General features: G+C 43.8%; 1 protein-coding gene across 1 annotated transcript in view; it reads left to right on the forward strand.

Annotated features, from left to right (window-relative positions):
* The window catches only part of PTPRG (protein tyrosine phosphatase receptor type G), a gene marked incomplete at its 5' end in the record, with an annotated part of 415,116 nt that overhangs the window by 207,355 nt on the left and 189,540 nt on the right, over positions 1-18,221 (forward strand). The window lies entirely within an intron of this gene.

Consider the following 18,221-nt stretch of genomic DNA (forward strand, 5'->3'; position numbering starts at 1 on the left):
AATGAGAGGAAAATTCATCAGCTTCTATGTAAAAATGCAGCAGTGGTTATGGGAGAGGAACTTGAAAGTCTGTCCCAAGTATTTCCTTCTGACTGACAACAAAAAACTCGTATGAAAAGGCCCTCGGAACACTGCGGTCATATTTTTGTAATCAGTTATTATTATTTGGAGTTATTATTATTTATGCGTGGTGGGACTGGGGACACTGTAAATCGGGAGGCAAGGTCTCCGAAGAGAGTATCCCCTTGCTCTTCCTGACGGAGCCCCGGCTGCAGCCCCCGTGCGAGAGCGTGGCTCTGCGGGGCTTGTGGGCTGTGGGCAAAAGCTTCTGCAGAGGTAGTTTTGACACAGGATTTATTTTTTTTTTAATTGTTATTATTTAGTTTAAGGAGCAGATGCATCTCCTAAAATGGGTAGGGGGAAAAAATATCCAAATGCTTTATTGAACCATGTTGCCACAATTGTAGTCAGCACTAAGTCAAGGTACAGATATGAAAGAAATTGCCATAAATCCTATGGTTATTTAGTTTTCCTTTTTAAAATGCTTCACAGTTTAGAACTGAATTTGTAGAAGCGTTATTAAACAAACTCTGGTTGTGGCGTATTTGCTTTAGGACCTTGTTTAGCAAAGCACTTAAGTAAACACGTAATGTGAAGCCCATGAATAATATTATATCTGTGCAGTGAATAGAGCGCATAAGTGAGCGCTCAGTGTCCAAGATATGAGGAGCCCTTGAACTGGAACTATTCACACAATTAAAGTTAAACATTTGCTGAAAAGACATTGGATTATTCAGCTATTTAAAGTAAAGCATGTGCTTAAGTACTTTGCTGAATCAGAGCCTATAAAAAGAAATGTTCGCAAAAACATGTGAATGCTGAAAACGGAAACTAATCACTAGCTAACTGATCATTGTGTCGCAAATGGAAGCGAACTGAAGCTGGATACCATTGAGACCATCGTCGGATGAGTTAGCGCCGTACGTCTCAGGGCAAAGCTGTAGACTGAGCTTTGCTCTGGAGCGTTTGGGCTGGCTGCCCTGGGTGAGTAAAACTGGGGTCTCTTCTAGGGCAATAACTCCACTGCTGAGCTTGCAAGGCATCGCACCGGCAGCATTATGCCACATGATGTGCATACTATAAAACGCAAGGCTTCTCCGAACCGCTTCATCGAGGCGTAAACTGGAGCTGGGAGGTAAACTCTAGAGGCTGAGTGTGAGTGAAGATCAATAAGATCTGTCTCAGTAACTACTAAATTAATAAACTTCTATTAGTGATTTACTCGCCTCTCTGTGTTAGTGGACTTACGGGTGGTTATATCCAGAACTTACTCCAGAATTATCCCTGCTCGCTATTTCGCTGCTGTGAAAATCTGACAAGACCAGCGAGACCAGGAGGTGTATTATGTAGGTAAAAGTCAGCCAGCATCAGTCACTGGTAGTTAAAAAGAGACGTAAAATAATTGGTGCCGCCACTTTCACAAAATCTTACTAATTTGCATGAGCTTCTGTCCGTTGGCAAATAATATTCTCCACCCAAAAGCGTGCCTCAGGTTGTGTTTCTGAGAGTACAGCACACATCACAAGCAAAGAAGAAACAGAAGCGTTATGTGCGCTTCTAAAATATTAATTTTAAAAAAGCAGACCCAAATACCTCAGATTTTACAAAAAACACCCACCTCTTTTCCTGATAGATAGTATGAAGTATATAGGTGTCATCTAGAGGAAAGGCAGCCTGAAGTAAACAGCAGTCTGTGGTTTTTCACCCTTTTGCTTATAAAGATGATAGAAGCGGCTCTGAGCCGAGCGCTGAAGGGTGGTTGGTGTTTGGGCACCTGCGTGTTAGTGCAGCTTTTGGTATTGATGGTTTGGGTTTCTTCTGTTATTTCCCCTGGCATTAGATTCTGTTTGGTGTTTGTCAATAAACTCGGGTACGCTGGAGTACTGCCGGGATCACTTGCACGGAAGTACTGAGACCGACCAAAACAAATCAGGGGAGATTGAAAAAAGATAGTAATTTTAAGGTTCTTGTTTGCCTTCTGGCTCCTGGACCTTTCTTCTTTTGTGTTTTCAAATTTTCCTCTGAAGCCACAGAGCCTGGAAACTTTCTAGTTTAAAAAGCTGGACATATTTCATTCTCATGAGACCAAGACTGCAGTCTCTCAAGTCTACCAACTATGGCTTTAATAAAGCCATTAAATTACTTAAGACATGCTCTATAATCAGGAAGGTTGTGTTTAATTACTTATTTTGGTTCACGTTCCCAAACACTGCTTCTGCGATCACCTTATAATACTCAGAATACTCAAACTCGTTCCTACAGGTTTGTACTGGCAGGAAATTCCAGTCGTGGATTGAAACCTATTCTATATTTTACTCTGAACAAAACAAGAACAGAAAGTCAGTCTGCTCCTCAAAAAGCTCTGGGCTTCAGCGTAAGCTAAGAGAGAACGCAGGAATACAGAGAAGCGTAACGGTGCAGTGGGACAGCGTTGTTTAGCGCAGTAGGAAGTGATCTCCCCCCCCCCCCAGCGAGCTTAACTGGCATCCGGATTTTTGAGGGTGAAACTATTAAGGGTTGACCTAAAGGAAAAACAAAATGAACTTTTGTGAATATTTGTAAGTGATTCTTAGTCTGGATCGGTTTATCTGTTTTCCCTCTCCATTGCCTTTGGGCGGCTGCACGTCCATTGGCAAGTTCCATCAGAGCCAAAAGAAGAAATCCAGGCTTTCGGAGGATATCTGTGATTTAGGAGGGACGGGATTCCTTTACTCATCTTTGATCCAAGGAATGTCCTCTAACTAAGGTAGTGGAGGGCTCTGCTTAGGTCTATTCAGTGTTTTCACTGAATTTCCAGCCTGGTGACTTCCTCCCTGGACGATAGGATGATAGTTCTGGGCAGCGCAAGACCTTCCCCCAGGAGGAAAATTGTTGGGCCTCACAAACCGCATTTACTAATCAAGACTCTCTGCAAGTGCATGGAGAAGTCCCTTGAGCAGCGCGCATCTTCGGATGCTAATGCTGTCTCCTGAAGACCTCTTGCAGTCTACCACTCAGAGGCGAAGAAGGACTGGGCTGGGAACCTGATGAGCTTGCAACAGAAGTGAGCTGCAGATCGGAAGCTGGAGAGCAATTAAACACTGAAACAATCTTTAAAAAGCAAAATAAATCAAACAAGCGGTGACTGCTCAAGTCTTGATTTCCTCAACGCTGAATACCTTTCTGAACCAGGTGAAAACTGTTCTGAAGGCTCTGTAGAGAGGCAGCTTTATGAAGTGTAATGACTCATGCTCGTCATGTCAGGATGTGTTATCCAACTGTTTCCTCTGGCATGAAAATCTGTTACTTTTTACTGATACCATAAGCGTGGAAAACCAAACAAAACCTGAGATTCCACCCCTTGGAACACAGCAGGTTTCAACAGCCTTTTGGAGGTATAACGAGGTTTTCCATGAGGTAGGGGACTGTGTACAGACCTGAGTAACCATCAAGGATGCCAGTGGCTATTAAGTGAGGTCGTTAATTTTTGATGAAAATTAGATATAGCAAAACCTGATTTCTATTCCAAGCATTAATACGCCTGTCAAGCAAATGGAAATATTGTTTAGGGAACATCTAGCTTGTAACTGAATAAGGATTTCGGGCCTGGAGTAGAGTTAGAGAATGCGTATAAATTATGGAGCTGAGGCGAAGACTGCTCTGTTGGAGGTACAGTGTGTGGTTCTGCATAACAGGTGAACTGAAAATGATGGGTATGACAGGAGCTATATTTAAATGAGCCGAGTTGAAAGCAGTGCACGAATAGAGGAAAATGATATACACAAATCACAGTGAATTCTGGCCTCCGCAGATCTATTTCTTTTGTCACAGGCAAAATTTGCTGCGATGGAACATGAGGAACTAACTTCTGTGACAGAATGAGTTGAAACAACAGTCTGAGTTTGGCAAGGGTACATGTCTTGTGGCGCATGAAGGGGCAAGGAACAAATGTCTTCTGGACAAAACTGAAGAAGATAAAAGTTTCGTTTTCCAAGACTTCAGAGGGATTTTTCCTTGTGTAGAAGGAAACTTAACAATCACAATTTCCATTGGTTTTGGTCAACGCAGTCATAGAACTTCTGAGCAACAATTTGTCATAAATAAATATATACATATTTTCATGTATATTTTGGAGTTTCAGCTACTTTTGGTTTAAAGGAGGGACCGGGACAGTGTAGAGCGAGTGCCGTTGTTTAGTACGACACTATCCCGACTACCCCAGCGTGGCGCGAAGATCAGGTGCTTCCCGGTCTCTGGAACTGAGCACATTAGGAAGGTAATGAAAGTCACAGTTCAGAGCGCATTCAGATCAGAGGAGCGCTCCGCAAAGGCTCTGGTGTCTTTACGTTCCCAAGGGAAGGTCCCGGGGCTGTCAAAGTCAGTGCCAGTCCTGTCACTTCAGGCAAAGACCGCCTTTCGTGTGTCGTCTCTCCAGGCCGCAGTGGGGTCAGCCCCGCAGCCCTGCGCTGCTTCTGCTCTGCCTAACTCACCATCTATTTCTGCCATAACCTTTCATCCTGCAGACGGATAAGTACATGAGTAACTTCGCTCCGGTTTTACCTCTTGACATTGCTGAGATTACCTGAATATTTCAAGTCATGTTCCTGGGTGGAGTCTTTTAGATGGGCTGTATAATAAATCACGTGTTGTTATTTAGGGAGTTTACACAGTCACTGAACTCTAGGCTTAAAAGCACTCCAGGCTTAAAATAGCAAATTATCTTTTTTTGTTTGATATAAAAGTTGAAATGCACTGTTCTTCTGCACTGCCAGACACCAGTGATCTCGGTAATGCTGCATTGAAGCGAATCTCCTCTTTGTTTTGTTTTTTTTCCCCCTTTTTTCTTCTACGCCATATGGATCTTGTGTCTGTCCTTGTTAATGTCAGACTTTCACAAGGGCCACGCAGGTTGATGTCCGTGCTCATCCTTTCAGTGATCATCTTTACTGCTTGCCAGCTTTTCCCCCTAAAGAAACTTCCTACATAGTGAGCAAAAGTGATAAAAATGATGCATTTTTTTTCTCACCGCTGGAGAAGCTCCTCTTGGTGCGGGCGGTATGGTGCGTGTTAGCGTGGTATCAGAAAAAACGGCATTTCTCCTAGGCAGCGCTTTGTTATGAAGTTCATTTGACTGAAAATATTTTGCATGCTTAACTACCTGCTGGTGAATTTTTCTATGCCAAGTAACGTGTCAGGAGCTAGCGGAGCATAGTAAGTTAATTACTTGTGTGCACACTGTGAAGGAAAAGCAAACAGCACGGCACCAGTGATACGAAGAATGAGACTTCATTTCAGTCGCCAGAGATTGTGTTGTTAATGAATCCGCTCAATCAGCAGGGAATTGGTAATGTAGATAAGACCAGGTATGGCTGTGTACTGATATGAAGATTAGTCCCTCAACCAAAACATTGTTTTTAGTGAGGGTTTGCTAGGATTAAATAGTTTTTCAAAAGCACCGGTGAGATAGAATAAGAGCCTGAATAATTACGGCTGTCTTGAAAAGACATGATGATGATGATCTTCTAATGTGCTCTGCAGACACCATATAAATCCAATATCTTACAGATTTCACAGTAAAGTGACACACTCCGGATGCCATTTTATGGTATATGTCACCGCGGGCTGCCCAAACGCCGCTGTGACTAACAGCACAGGGAGGCGTGTTCGAAGCTGGCTGCTGCCTTCCTCGCGTCGGGCCGAGAGGCGCAGGAGCGCTGCGCGAAAGCACCCGCCTTGCTCCCGAGCATCCTCGGTGGCGGTACATGAAGATGCTCCCGTCGGTAGCGGTACGTGAAGATGCTCCCGTCGGAGGGAGCGGGCAGCTGTGTGAGCCACAGGAAGGGAGGGGAAGGGACAGGTGATGCTCTTACCTTGCCCTGGGAAAAATTCGTCTTGGTGACAAGCTGAGGCTCAAAGCCTGCACGCTGCACGCCGGGGTGGTTGACCCTACAGTGACAGTCCCTAAACGAAGCGTTCGTCCAATGCTGGAGGAAGGAACATTTATCCCCGCATTTTTTATATATATATATATATTTTATTTTTTTTTTTTAACTCAGGGTTTGAATGTGCACCAGTGGTACTGTGGGAGTGATTCTCCTGCAGCGCTCGCCCCGAGTCCATCCATCACGGCAGTCGCTTTGCCGCCAGCTCTCTGCAGCAGCTGGTTTTTCCCCACAGCAGCTGCTCGGCCCTCGCGTGCAGGTTACCCGCCGCAGGGCAGCGCCGGCAGGAGGGGAGAGGCTCTGCCCGTTTTTGGCTGGGCGAGACTGTGGGGCCAGGGGACAGCACGGCAGGAGGAGGAGTCCTGCTGGTTCTCTCCTCCAGCACTAACGCGCTTCTACCTAAAAGTCGTGCAGGCAGGAGGGGTGCAATGGGATGAGATCCTCCTTAGGCACGTCAAGTCCTTTTCACGAGTTTGGTGTGTTGGGGTTTGTTGGTTTGTGGGGTTTCTTGTGGGTTTTTTGTTCAAATCTGGACTTCCCTAATTGGAAAACTAAAGCTGGTTTTGAACAGTTCAAGCCATTTAGCGTAACATACCGGTAATGGCAGATATGGAACAAAAATGAGAAAAACGGTTGTAAGTGTCTTCTGTCAGCTGCAGAAGCAGCGTTGTCTGCCAGCGTACCCCGGGCTGGACGCTACGGCCGCTTATTGTCTTCCTATTTATTCCTACTCCTGATGCTCTTAAATTAATGGTAGAAACATAGACTGAATGTTAATGGAAGTTGAGGCCAGGGTTCACAATGTGTCGTTAAGTAAAAGCTGGCAATCTCCCAGAAGCTCTCCCGGGAGCTATTTTACTGGTGCATGTTAGTGAAAGGGACAGCTGGATCGAGAAGGCTGCTGTAACAGGGATGCCGTTAAGAACTTAGTTGGGCAAAAGTTGATTTTCGCCTAAAAATGAGATACCGTAGCAAAGCCAGTGTTTGTCAGGGTTTAATGTGTGCCTTCCAGGACTGCAGTGTTGCCTGTGATATAATTAAACAATAAGGTCCTAGTATGGCGGCCGTCCTCTGGTCAGGTTAGGATCCACGAGGAGTATTGGAAAGCTGAAGGTGACATGTGTTTCAGCAACAGATAATTTTATCTTCCCGATTTTATTTTTTAAGCCACCCTCTGCTTAGGACACGTCTGGTTTTTGTAAATTTTAAACCTGAGCCAAAGCAACAAGTGAAAATCATTTCTGTAGCAGGTTTCTTTTGAAATCATGAGTGCTTTCGCTCTACCAGTGCCTCTGGATAGGCTTTATTGATATCAGCCCTCCCTCCCTTTATTCCCTTTCTCTATTGCTCTGTGCTCTCCGTGGGTGTTTTATTAACCTGCATCCTGCAAAAATTCAATAAAAATATACAATTTTTTCCTCTCTTTCCTCCTCCTTTTCTTTTTTTTTCCTGCTGGCTTTCAGAGACAGAGCTCTGGGGAAGGCTCCTTTGGTTGGTTACGAGGAACAGATGGGAATCAAGAAAAGGTACTTTGTGTTCCCATACCCACCTAAATTGGAGGTAATTAAGTTACAGTGAGGCATCGTTTACGTTAGCAGTTTCTTTGGTGAGATCAAGGCTATTAAGGGTACATGTGAGAAGTAGTAGGATTCAAGTCTGTGGCGCTTTGAGAAATAATTGGAACTGTGTTTTTCCTAACCGTGTTTGCAGGCAGCCTGGCGCCGAGGTCCGGAGTGGGACAGTTGAGTCTTGCGCAGTTGCTGCTCTTTTTATCTCTGCAGCTCTTCTCGAGTTTTGAGCAATCCTTGCAGATGCTCTGATGAGACAGGTGAACTTCTCCCTTTTTGAAGGAAGGGAGTGAAATGGAGCGTGTAGCTCCTGGTGGTAGGAAGGAGACAGAGAAGCAAGATGGGAATTTGAGATTTCCTGACTTAAATGTCACGGCTTATTACTGTCACTGTCGTTCAGCGTTCATCTCTGAGCCGCTGGGCAGGTTCAGCAGCATGGGAGCTTTGATGCTTCGGCAGGGTCTCAGTCAAGCCCTCGAACAAGCCCAGATCTCTGGTTTAAAGACAAAATGCCCCCATGAAAGGGTTCCTTAGCCCACCATGCTTGTTCTTGTGGGTGTTCCTCTCGCCTCCTACAGCCCGAGGCCTCTCTACCACAGTTCCAGCTCAGCAGCCGCTCCCAGGCTGCCGCCCAGTTTGGGCTCGGGCTGGGTCCGGCGGTAGGGTCACCGGCACAGAGCCGCAAGCTGTCTGCTCGGCCCCCTCGCCTCTGCCTGCGCTGGGTGTTGGCACGGGATGCTGTAATTAGCCCCAGGCCAAATTCAGATCCTCTTCCTTCCTCTTCTTTCAACAAAGTCTTCTTGAAGCCCTCCCAGGCCTCCATCTGCATCGAACAGCTCTTGGGTGGGAAAGTTTCCTGCCCAGTTTTTTCCTCGTTTCCTCTGTTTTATTTTCTCAGAGCTTTCTTTATTCACACTGTGCCTTCTCCTCAGAGTAGCCCAGATGGGACTGTAGTTTACGTTGTTACACATGCTTGTGCTCCTTCTTCATCTGTTTAATTTCATGAAATGCCAGGCTCACATTTTTCTTTTATCTTTGCTCTTTGGAAGAATTGACGTTTCTTTTCTCTTCTGTCCCATGGCAAGGAAGGTTGATCGCCTCTCTGGTGCGCTAGTGGGCTATCCAGCATGGGGAGATGGCTTTGGAGAAGACAGCATGAAGCAAAGTTGTTACAAAATAGGGAAAGTTAGCCTAGGAGGACTGCATGTTTTCAAATGTGAGGTGCTTCGTGTTAGGTTGCTTGCAGCTCGCTCTTACGTTGTTGGGTTGGAAGCTTCTCAAGGCAGGAGCTGGTTGCTGCTCTGTACATGGAAGAATGGACCCCCTCTTCTTTCTGCAGTATTTGGGCGCTACAGCAATATAACGGTTTCTGCTGTGAAGGTCCATCATTATACAGCTGTTACCCTCTAAAGGAAAAAAAAAAAAAAAAACCGATATTGAGAGAGAGAGGCTCTTCCACAAAGAAAGTTGTCCCGGACATGCCCTGTCCGAGGCACCGTTACTGAAATGTATGTCTTCCTCCCAGCAACGCAAAGTGCTGCCATTGAGCTACTGCATTGATTCATAATACATCTTCATTCAGTAATTTCCATTAGGATTTATACTTTTTAAAATTATATTTAGGAAAAAATCTATTTTTATGTCTGTCCCTAGCCGTCATGGAGCTTTACTCAACTCATGTAGGAATAGAAGAAAGTTAATTTACAATGTCTTCATATAAATTAATCTCCTGTTTTCTCCTTATATTGTAAGTTATCACCTCGTTTATTATACGCAGCTCAGGGGTGAGCGGCTTTAAAAAGACCGCAGACAGTTATGAAATGAATGGTGTGAGATGTCAGATACATTTATTAGAAATGCAGAAAATTATAAAAAACAGAGGCTGGAGATGTATATTGTCTCCGTCACTTGCCACCAGCAGGCACCTTCTATACCACAATTTATCCTCCCACTCAGTGAGTTCTGCATAATAATTTCATTGATACTGTTGTGCTCTGTGCTCAATATAAATATTTTTGAAATATTAGCGTTACTAAACTCAACAGCTCCTTAGTCGCGTCTGTCAAGAGTTTATTGCGTGAGACACCCCTTAAAAACCCCCAAACTATTTTGCCAGCACAGCTAAACTTAGTAGTATTTTCGCTTTTGTGTGGTGGTAAATTATTCAGCTCACAAATGCTAAAAGTTGAAATGTTTATGGAAAACGCTTGGTTTAGTAATTACACTTACTCCACTTTATTGTGAGCTTCCTGCAACATTTGTCATAAGGTCCTGGTGTTTCCCGATGTTGGATATTTATCATACGTTTGTGCCGCTGGCAGGCAGATAGGTACAGTGGGAGCTTCATACAAGATTCATGGCAGCTTCATACTTTTTTGAGGAAGAAAATTAGGATGCAGAAAGTATGTATATGTATGGCGGATATATCTGTATAAAAAACCCCAAGATGTTTGTGACTATGTAATACAGATGTTCACATACATGCTAAGGAATGCAAAGGTTTTGAAAACATACACCAAAAAAATTTTGCCACAGATAATTTAAGGTTATAAGGTTTAATTAAAGAACCCGGCCATAATTGTAGCATCTGCGGATATGAAAATTTAAGGAGAACAGGCACCTCACTCTGTCTTCAGGTTTAAAAGCTGCAGACATTATAGGATAGTTTACATTCAGGAGCATGGTTTCAAGCCTTTCTTTCTCTGTTTGCACCTGCCACATTCTGGCAGTGAGACAGCATCACTGACACAATCGGTTTTGAAGATCAGCTTTGCTTTTCCAGCCCCGTGGCTGGGCATTTCTGTAGGTGTGGTGGCATCGGGGCAGAAAGGGGTTGTTGGTGCTTCTGATGTTGCTGCGAGCAGTTGCTCAAAGGTTATCTAAATCCAAACCCTTTTTGTTCCGTCTTCCTGTAGTTGTGTTTGTTCCAACAACTGCCGGTTACGATATCCCTTATCAGAGATTGTTCTTGGGAAAAATTTCTTTCGGCTTCTTTCAGTTCTCCAAAAAATTGTCCTTGGCTGTTTACGACTCTCACGTGTCTTACACGCACTTTTCTGGACGGCGCTTGCAGACTGGATGATGCTTGGACCCGTTTGGGTCTCAGCAAGCTCGTCAGGATCTTGCTCTTAGTATTCGGCCTCATTTTTCAAGCAGTAATTGGAATTTTCTGCAAGCATGAGTGTCTCATGTTAAACAGAGTGATGACAGAGAATAATAAAATGAAAGGCCTTTTTCCCTCAGGGTAGGAAATCCTGAAATCTTTGTTCACGACAGCACTGTGAACTCTAACTAAGGGCTCTCCTTCTCCATCTCTTTGATTTTGGTATGCCAGCATTTTAGAGCAGGACAGTATAATTTCAGCAACTTTTCCCCCTAATGTAATGGTTCAACAACTTGATTGCCTTCTCTGCAATGGGAAGGCCCCTGGAAGATGCCACTGATTTTTATCACAGCTTTCAGGGATTTTTATACCTTTACCCTTGCAGCCTCGTGGTAAATCACTCGGCAAGAGATACGTCATTCAAATCATTCTTTTCTGCCTTATATCTAAATGCAGTCTCCGGCTTCATCCTATGGGGTTCCCTTTATTTCCTCTTTGGAGGAGGGAACTGGAGGCGAGAGGAGGGGGTGAAGGGAGGCTGATTTTTCGGCTGATCTGGATATGCAGTACGTGCCCTGCGTCCTGTCATAACTCCCATGGCATCAGCACCTTCCTTTGGTGCCTTCCTGGATAGAGTTGCTTTTAAATGGCAAAAAGTGACGGTGAAATCTTAGTTTGTGGCATCGAGTAACATTTTTGATCTTTTTGTCCCAGGTAACAGAGAGAAGCCCCAGACTGAGATTTTTGAAGGATCTTAAAATGCATTCCGTTCTGTAGTGAATTTTGCTGGTATTTGATTGTTTTAAACATTTTTTTCCTGTTTGAAAATTCAGCCTGCTATTGAAATTCATTGCTTTATAGCTGAGCAAGGGCACCACTTCCCTGCTCTTTCTCAGTGTGAAAAAAGGAACCAGTTTTGTTTACTGGTGGTGGCGTTTCTTTTCAGTGTTTCTTGAGATCTGGCTCGTGATGGAGCAGTTCAAGTATGACAGGGACTCAGAGGCAGAGATCCGCATCTTTAGTGTCGCTCAGCGAAATGCTGAGGTGGTTGGGCAGGTCATAGCTGCCGGTCCATGCAAAGTAAAGCATCGCTGTTTATCCAAAGCCTGTAAAACTTGCAGAGGACCTGCTCTGGTCCTTCAAGTTGAGCTAACCATCAGAGCTGTGCAAGCAAAGGTTGGCAGGTTTTTGTGTGCAGAGGTTTTTGTATTTCGTTCCATCTATCCTTAATAACTGGTTGGATTTTGCCATAAGAGAAGCCTCGAATTTTCCCTTTTATACCCACTTGTGGCACGATACTGTCACACATCTGAAATCGCGAGATACGTTTGGAAATTCTGCGTCAGAGGCTGTCCCCACTGACTTTTAAGTGAGATCTGAATTTTAAGCAGTTGAATCCTTTCCGATTTTGCTTCTTGTGCTTTCAGCAGGAAGGCAGCCTGTGGTAGGTGCTAGAGGCAACCAGCTCAGGTGGCAGCACTGACACACTTACCAAATACCACGGCCATCCAAGAAGATATCGAGCCACTGCTTAGCAAGCTTTTTGCCCTATTTCGGATGAGCTGGTCCCACATCTTTCTAATCCAGCAAGAAAAGAGCCTTTGCTACTTCACGTGAACTATTGGCATGCTGCTTCTAGTGTAGAGCGTGTCTTTAGTGGCTTCTAAAGAAGGCTTCCGTCGGCCTTACAAAACTGACCGTGCAAGTGAGCAGCAAGAGCCGTCTGCATGTGGGGCAGTGAGGACAAAGTGGGGCTAGAAAGGAGTGAAGGATCCCAGTCTTTCTGCAGTGCCCTTTTTCTTACGGCTCAGTAAATACCTGCCTTGCACATAATTACGGACAAATGTTCTCCGCTGTTAAGATGATGGGATAGGATGTCCTAAAGTGACCAGTTAATTTGCTTTAATTACCAAAGTGAGAGAGTTTGGTTGCTTTGCAATCATTACTACCATTTTCATTCAAAAATGAAAAGCTAAGAGGCATCAAATACAGATAAAGATTTGTCTGATATAATTTTCTTAAAAAAAAAAAAAAAGCCCAAAACCATAAGAACAAATAATTAAAACTCTCCAAAATTAACCCCCCCCCCCAAATTAAAACCCCTAAAGTAGGCCTGGGATTTAAAGTCAGATTTTTGTGAAAATGTTAAAACCAAGTGAAATTAAAAAGAAAAAGTGTTGATATTTCTACCTCTTTCCCTAGTTGTAAATGAATGATCAAGATCACATTACTCAAAAATTGGCAATGTCTGTTATACTGTATCTGGATGTTGTCTAAAGGCATATGTGTTACACACCAGTCTGTATGAGAATAACCGATCCATTAATTGGAAAATGATTTAAAATCAAGGAAATGCCAGTGGTTTTAATAAGAGATGTTTTATACAAAAGACTGTGGAAGAAAAATAAATATATGTGATTTTTAATTTTTTTTAAAGTGGAAGTTTTTATACAAGCTTTAATTAGATTTTGGCGGAATACATTATTTTAATGCTGTTTCATTAATGAAGGCTGCTCATTGTTTCGGTTGTACAGTAAAAAGAAGAAAAAAGTAATCTTGGGTTCTATTTAAAGAGCAGCCTGTGTATTAAAAAAAAAAACCTATTAACGATACTGCAGTCATTGACAGGAAGATTTTGCATGAGAAAAGAATGCAGACTCTATCTAGGAAGCATCAAGTAATTTCAGACTAGGATGGATGACACCACCTCTGGCGTTACGTGGTGTTTGAAACCTGGCGAGTAAGAAAGGGCGCTGTTGCTGAGGTCCCTGACCCCAGCCCTGCTCTCGCCCCGTGGAAGCCTGCGGCCCTTTTGCCCCAGCCCCAGGTTTCGGCGGAGATAAGGTGAAGTCCCCAGAGCCCTGGCTGCCATCCACAATGAGCCCGCGGGGTTGCTTCTGCAGCTCCCTGAGCCGCCGGTGGACGCGGGGCAGGGTTTCGGTGGAGCTGGAGTCACGGGGGCTGCGGTGGAGAAGTGCCGTGTGCCCTGCGCCAGCCCGGGCCGGGGAACCGAGCGAGTGTCCGTGTAGCTCTGCGTGGTGGGGCTGGGAGAGGGTGGCCTCCTCTCTGCAACGCTCAGGGGAGCACTGCGGCCCAAGTCCCCTTCCTCACTGCTTTCCTTAGCCCCCAGCCCCGTCCCATCACTCAGGAGTTCTCCGGTCGCCATCTCGTCTTGCTGCCGTGCATTTGGTTGATCTGGGGGGGGAACGCAGCCCTCCTCCCCCGCTGTGCGCACGTACGCACGTAGCTGTTGGACCCGATGGCGTGATTTCCTGCAGGCAGGACACTGATCTCAATGTCTGAGCGTGCCACGCGCTACCAGTCCCGTTGTGGTGTTCGTGCATCAAATACTCCAGCTCCAGGATGGGGCTGTCCGACGTTTACCTTTGCCTGCCGGTCGTCCCACCATCTCAATGGAGAAGTGTATGATTTATTAACACAGGTGAGGGCTCTTAACTTGTTTGGGTTTTGAAAACCAAATTATTTGTCAGCTCTTAAAAGGCCAATTCAAATTCATTCCAAATTTTATTTGATTAAAGTCGCAATGCTCACTGTTGGAAAAATGAAACACAAATAGCCATAAGTTACCCCGTTTCAGATGGGTAAATGTCACACAGGGAATGAAGGGATGTTTTTTTACTAGGTTTAAGTGAAACAGAGTCTTTATTTAGTGTCATGTTTTTATTTAAAAGCATTTATTTAAAGTTCTAAAAAACAAAGAATTCAATAAAGCAAGACAGGTGCAACTGCAAATGATTAATGATATAATTCTCAGTACTTTATAAAGTGTCTAACGCTGAAGAGATTTATACAGTGCAGAATGGCAATTGTGCTTTGATGGAAGGAATAGGTAATCAATACCTGCAAGCTTAGAAAAAGCGTTCTATTTCCTCCTCTAATGATATAGGGTTTTTTGCAAGGCAAGGATGTCTGGAGCATGAGACACTTGGAAGAAGAATTAATTTGAAATCTGTAGTGGAAGATCAGTTTCAATTAAAACTGCACTTGAATGTCCAAGGAAAAAAGCAGGCAGTTAGGCTTAAACCTTCCGATGGCTACCAGGGAATAAATGAATCCCACTGCACTGATCTTGATTACATTTTATAGGTTGTTGAGCTTATTTTTTTTCTGGGTAGGGGATATAATTTATTTATTTCAGTCTCAAACTCAAAAATAGAAATTTGCTTCTCGGCCCTCTCGCTCTGCTTTGCCTTGTCACGCTAATTGGTAAGGCTGGGGTGGCCCCAATCCTGCACAGCCGGGAACGGAGATGTTGGGGTCACGGCCTCTATTTCTGTCTAGAATTGCTGCCATAATGGTGTAGGTCATATTGCATGTAACAATTTGCATATCAAAAACTTCTGAAAGAAGTTAATGGAAAGCCTAGCCGTTTATAAAATCCTCTGCTGATTTTAACTAGCAGGTCTTGAACCTCTAAATCAGAGCTTAGCCTTATGACTGTAATTTGGGATGTCAGGACTTGGAGTCACTGCACCAGCACTAAGTTGGGGTTTCGAATTGCTGAGAGTTTCATTGCATTAGATTTTTCTTTAATAATTCAGCACCAATATGGAAACATTTTATGCATAAAAACTAATACCATCACATGAAGAGAGCAGATACTATTGGCGCTTTTTTTGTAAATTATAGAGTTACAACCGAGTGAAGCTACTGTATCTATAGAAAGAGAGGTATTGCTATTAAATTAATCCAAACAATTTTAATTTTTAAAAAAAAGCAGACTTAATGTTTCTTAAAATGATACAAAGCAATACAAGCCTTTAAAGGTCTTTGAAAAACTACGTTTCAGCAAGAGTCAGTCCAGGTACCTAAGTCATTTGAGGTTTTAATTCAACATGGCGGTTTGTTTGTTTGTTGGCACTTATGGCTTATTTTATTCATTTTGACAAGACAGTTTTCACTGCAAATTGGTTGAGAACTGGTTATACTCTTTTTTTTTTTCTTTAAAAAAAGTCTTTGTGAGAAGATGCATGGAAGGAACCCTACAGTCCCTATTAAGATAAATCCGTCTACTCAAAAAAAAAAAATCTCCCCATTGACTGAAGGGTCACCAAAATACTTAGAAAAGAAAAATTTGAGTGCACAGCTCCTTTTGAACGCACAGCTGAAACCACTGCGATAGCCTCTGTGAGCAGAGTGCTTTTGAAAAGCTCACCCCATGTTTATAACAAAGCCAAAGAACGAGAGCTGGCAGGTTTGATGATTATGAGTAGTACGAAACATTTTAAAGCAAATTCCCAAATTTCATGGAGTAAATGCAAGGTTATATGAAAAGTAAATCTGAATTGCCAATTAATTCACTGCAAACCAATTACTAAGAGCATCCTGAATCAGGAAAAAAATCTGTGTTTGAGTGGAACGTATTTGGTCTCCCCCATGTAGGGTTTTTATTAATTCTGTTCTCCTTCACTGTGGTACATTGGGAAATTAACTGGAAGTGGCTTCTGCTGACAACACACGTTGAACCATGAGATAAACGAAACTGATTTTTTAACCTGGGCAGATGATGTAAATGATTTTTAAAGGATGTTGTGATTTGCCTAATTGTAGTTGAAAGTAAAACACTTTCTTGTTGTTGTTTTGGTTACCATTCAGCATTTGTGTGAGATGAGTATAGCACAAAATCTTATTATTGATTAAGTGTCCTGGAGTAGCCCATGGGAAGAGCGGAAGAATGCACTTTGCAACTAGACGGATTAAAACCCGGGGGCGGAAGAAACTGGCCTTCGCAACTGCTGGGTTTGGATAGCACTAAGTGAATTTACATACGCTTCTCCGATGGAAGGGTAATAAATGCATATCGCTGCGTTATTTACTGCTGTCTGCCTATGGAACAGACATGCTGCCTGCGGAGTTGGGAGGGACGGTGCGGGTATGACGTCAGGGGGCTCAGGAGAGCAGAGTTCAACTCAGGGCTGTAACTTGGCTTTTGGTAGATGAGCTTGGGCAAATTGCTTCCCTTCTCAGGCCATCAATTTCCCTGTCTTTGCATGAGAATAATGGTGCTGATCCCTGCTGTAAAGCACTTCAAGAACTGTGAGCGAAAAGTGCTTTACAAGAACTCTGTGCTGTTATTTCAGGAGCTTAAACCACTGTTTGCACTCACAGGAAGATAATCTCTTAGTCTCTGTTAATACAATTTAAGAGTTGGAGAGGGAGGCCACAAAAAAATTTGAAATTCACTGGAGATCCTCCCGCGTGTGCTGTTGAGGGTCCCTGTGTTATATGGCACATAGGGCTGGTGTGCGGTGGGGATGACAAGGTCTTTGCCTGAAACCGTTTATTTTTATGGGTTATTTTTATTGACTGTTCGTGCTGGAGAACCTCCCAGACTGGGCCGGGCGAGGTAGGGCCGTGGCAGACGCCCTCGGGCAGGTTGAGCGGTGGTTTGTGGTACTACATCCTGCAGCTCCACCGCCACACAGGAAGATACTGCCGCGTTCCTTCTCCCAGCAGCGGTGCTGGCTCAATCCTGTCCCGAAATTTAGTAAAACAAGTTGGGGGGTAAAGAACTCATCAACACACCAAAAGGTGATCTGGAGCTGGTGAAAGCTCCGGAACGGGAGCAGGGTGCCCTCCTCCTCCTGTGCATTGTGAGTTGGGTGGGCAGCTGTGATAACAGCGATGCCTTAAACTACTGAAAAATACTTGAAAGCGTTATGCTGAGCCCATGAGGACCCTGACGTGCTGGCGACAGAAGCTGCTGGTGTCACTTCTCTTTGCAGCTGCAGCACGCTCTTCTCTTCCTGACCTTGCACAGTGGCTACTGATGGGCTCACAAATTATAGAAGCTTATATTGCTTTTCAGAACTTAAACTCCTCCCTGTAATTTTTTTTTTTTTTTAAATCAAAAAAGAGAGGGGAGGAGAGGTGACAGCGTTTTGCTCTGTGTCTGCTTCTGGCTAGCTGCCGTGTGACACGGGTGGCTCTGACACGCCTGGGCACAGACGCATGTGCGAGACACTGCCCCTCAGTCCTTGGAGTTTCTCATTCACTGCTAATACTTGACTTGACTTGTTTTGAGAGAGTAGTGTTTGTCAGGTGAGAAGAGGCTGTGCTAATAAGGAAAACAGAAAACTCATGTAAGAGGAGCAGCAAAAGAAATTTACAGTATTTTCCTGACAGGTCATTGTCCTCTCTGCTTCCTCCATCCAGAGCACTTTTTTCCCCACTTTGTTGTTTTCTTCAAATTTACTAATATACATTTAGGTGAATTCTTTCTTTTCATCTTTTCTGTCTGCAAAACCTCCAAAAGACATGAGGTCATTAATAAATATCATATTATCTAAGCAGAATGGTACACAAACACGAGGTAATGGATAACCGGTACGTTATTTGTCTCATGTGAAAAGGTAAATGATACACTAATATATTAAGGCCGAAGCTTTAGGAAAGTTCCTGTAACACCATGCGAATTCATAACATACGCACTAAGGGAACTTGGGAATTGCAGATAGTTTTATAGAATAGTAATTAAAAAAAAAAAGGGGGCATTGTTCATTACTGCTAGAGGCTAAGTTGGAGTACTCCGTAAAGCTAATGGATTTC

The sequence above is a fragment of the Vanellus vanellus genome (genome assembly GCF_965231255.1).
Source record: "Vanellus vanellus genome assembly, chromosome: 9".
In the NCBI taxonomy this organism is placed as follows: Eukaryota; Metazoa; Chordata; class Aves; order Charadriiformes; family Charadriidae; genus Vanellus; species Vanellus vanellus.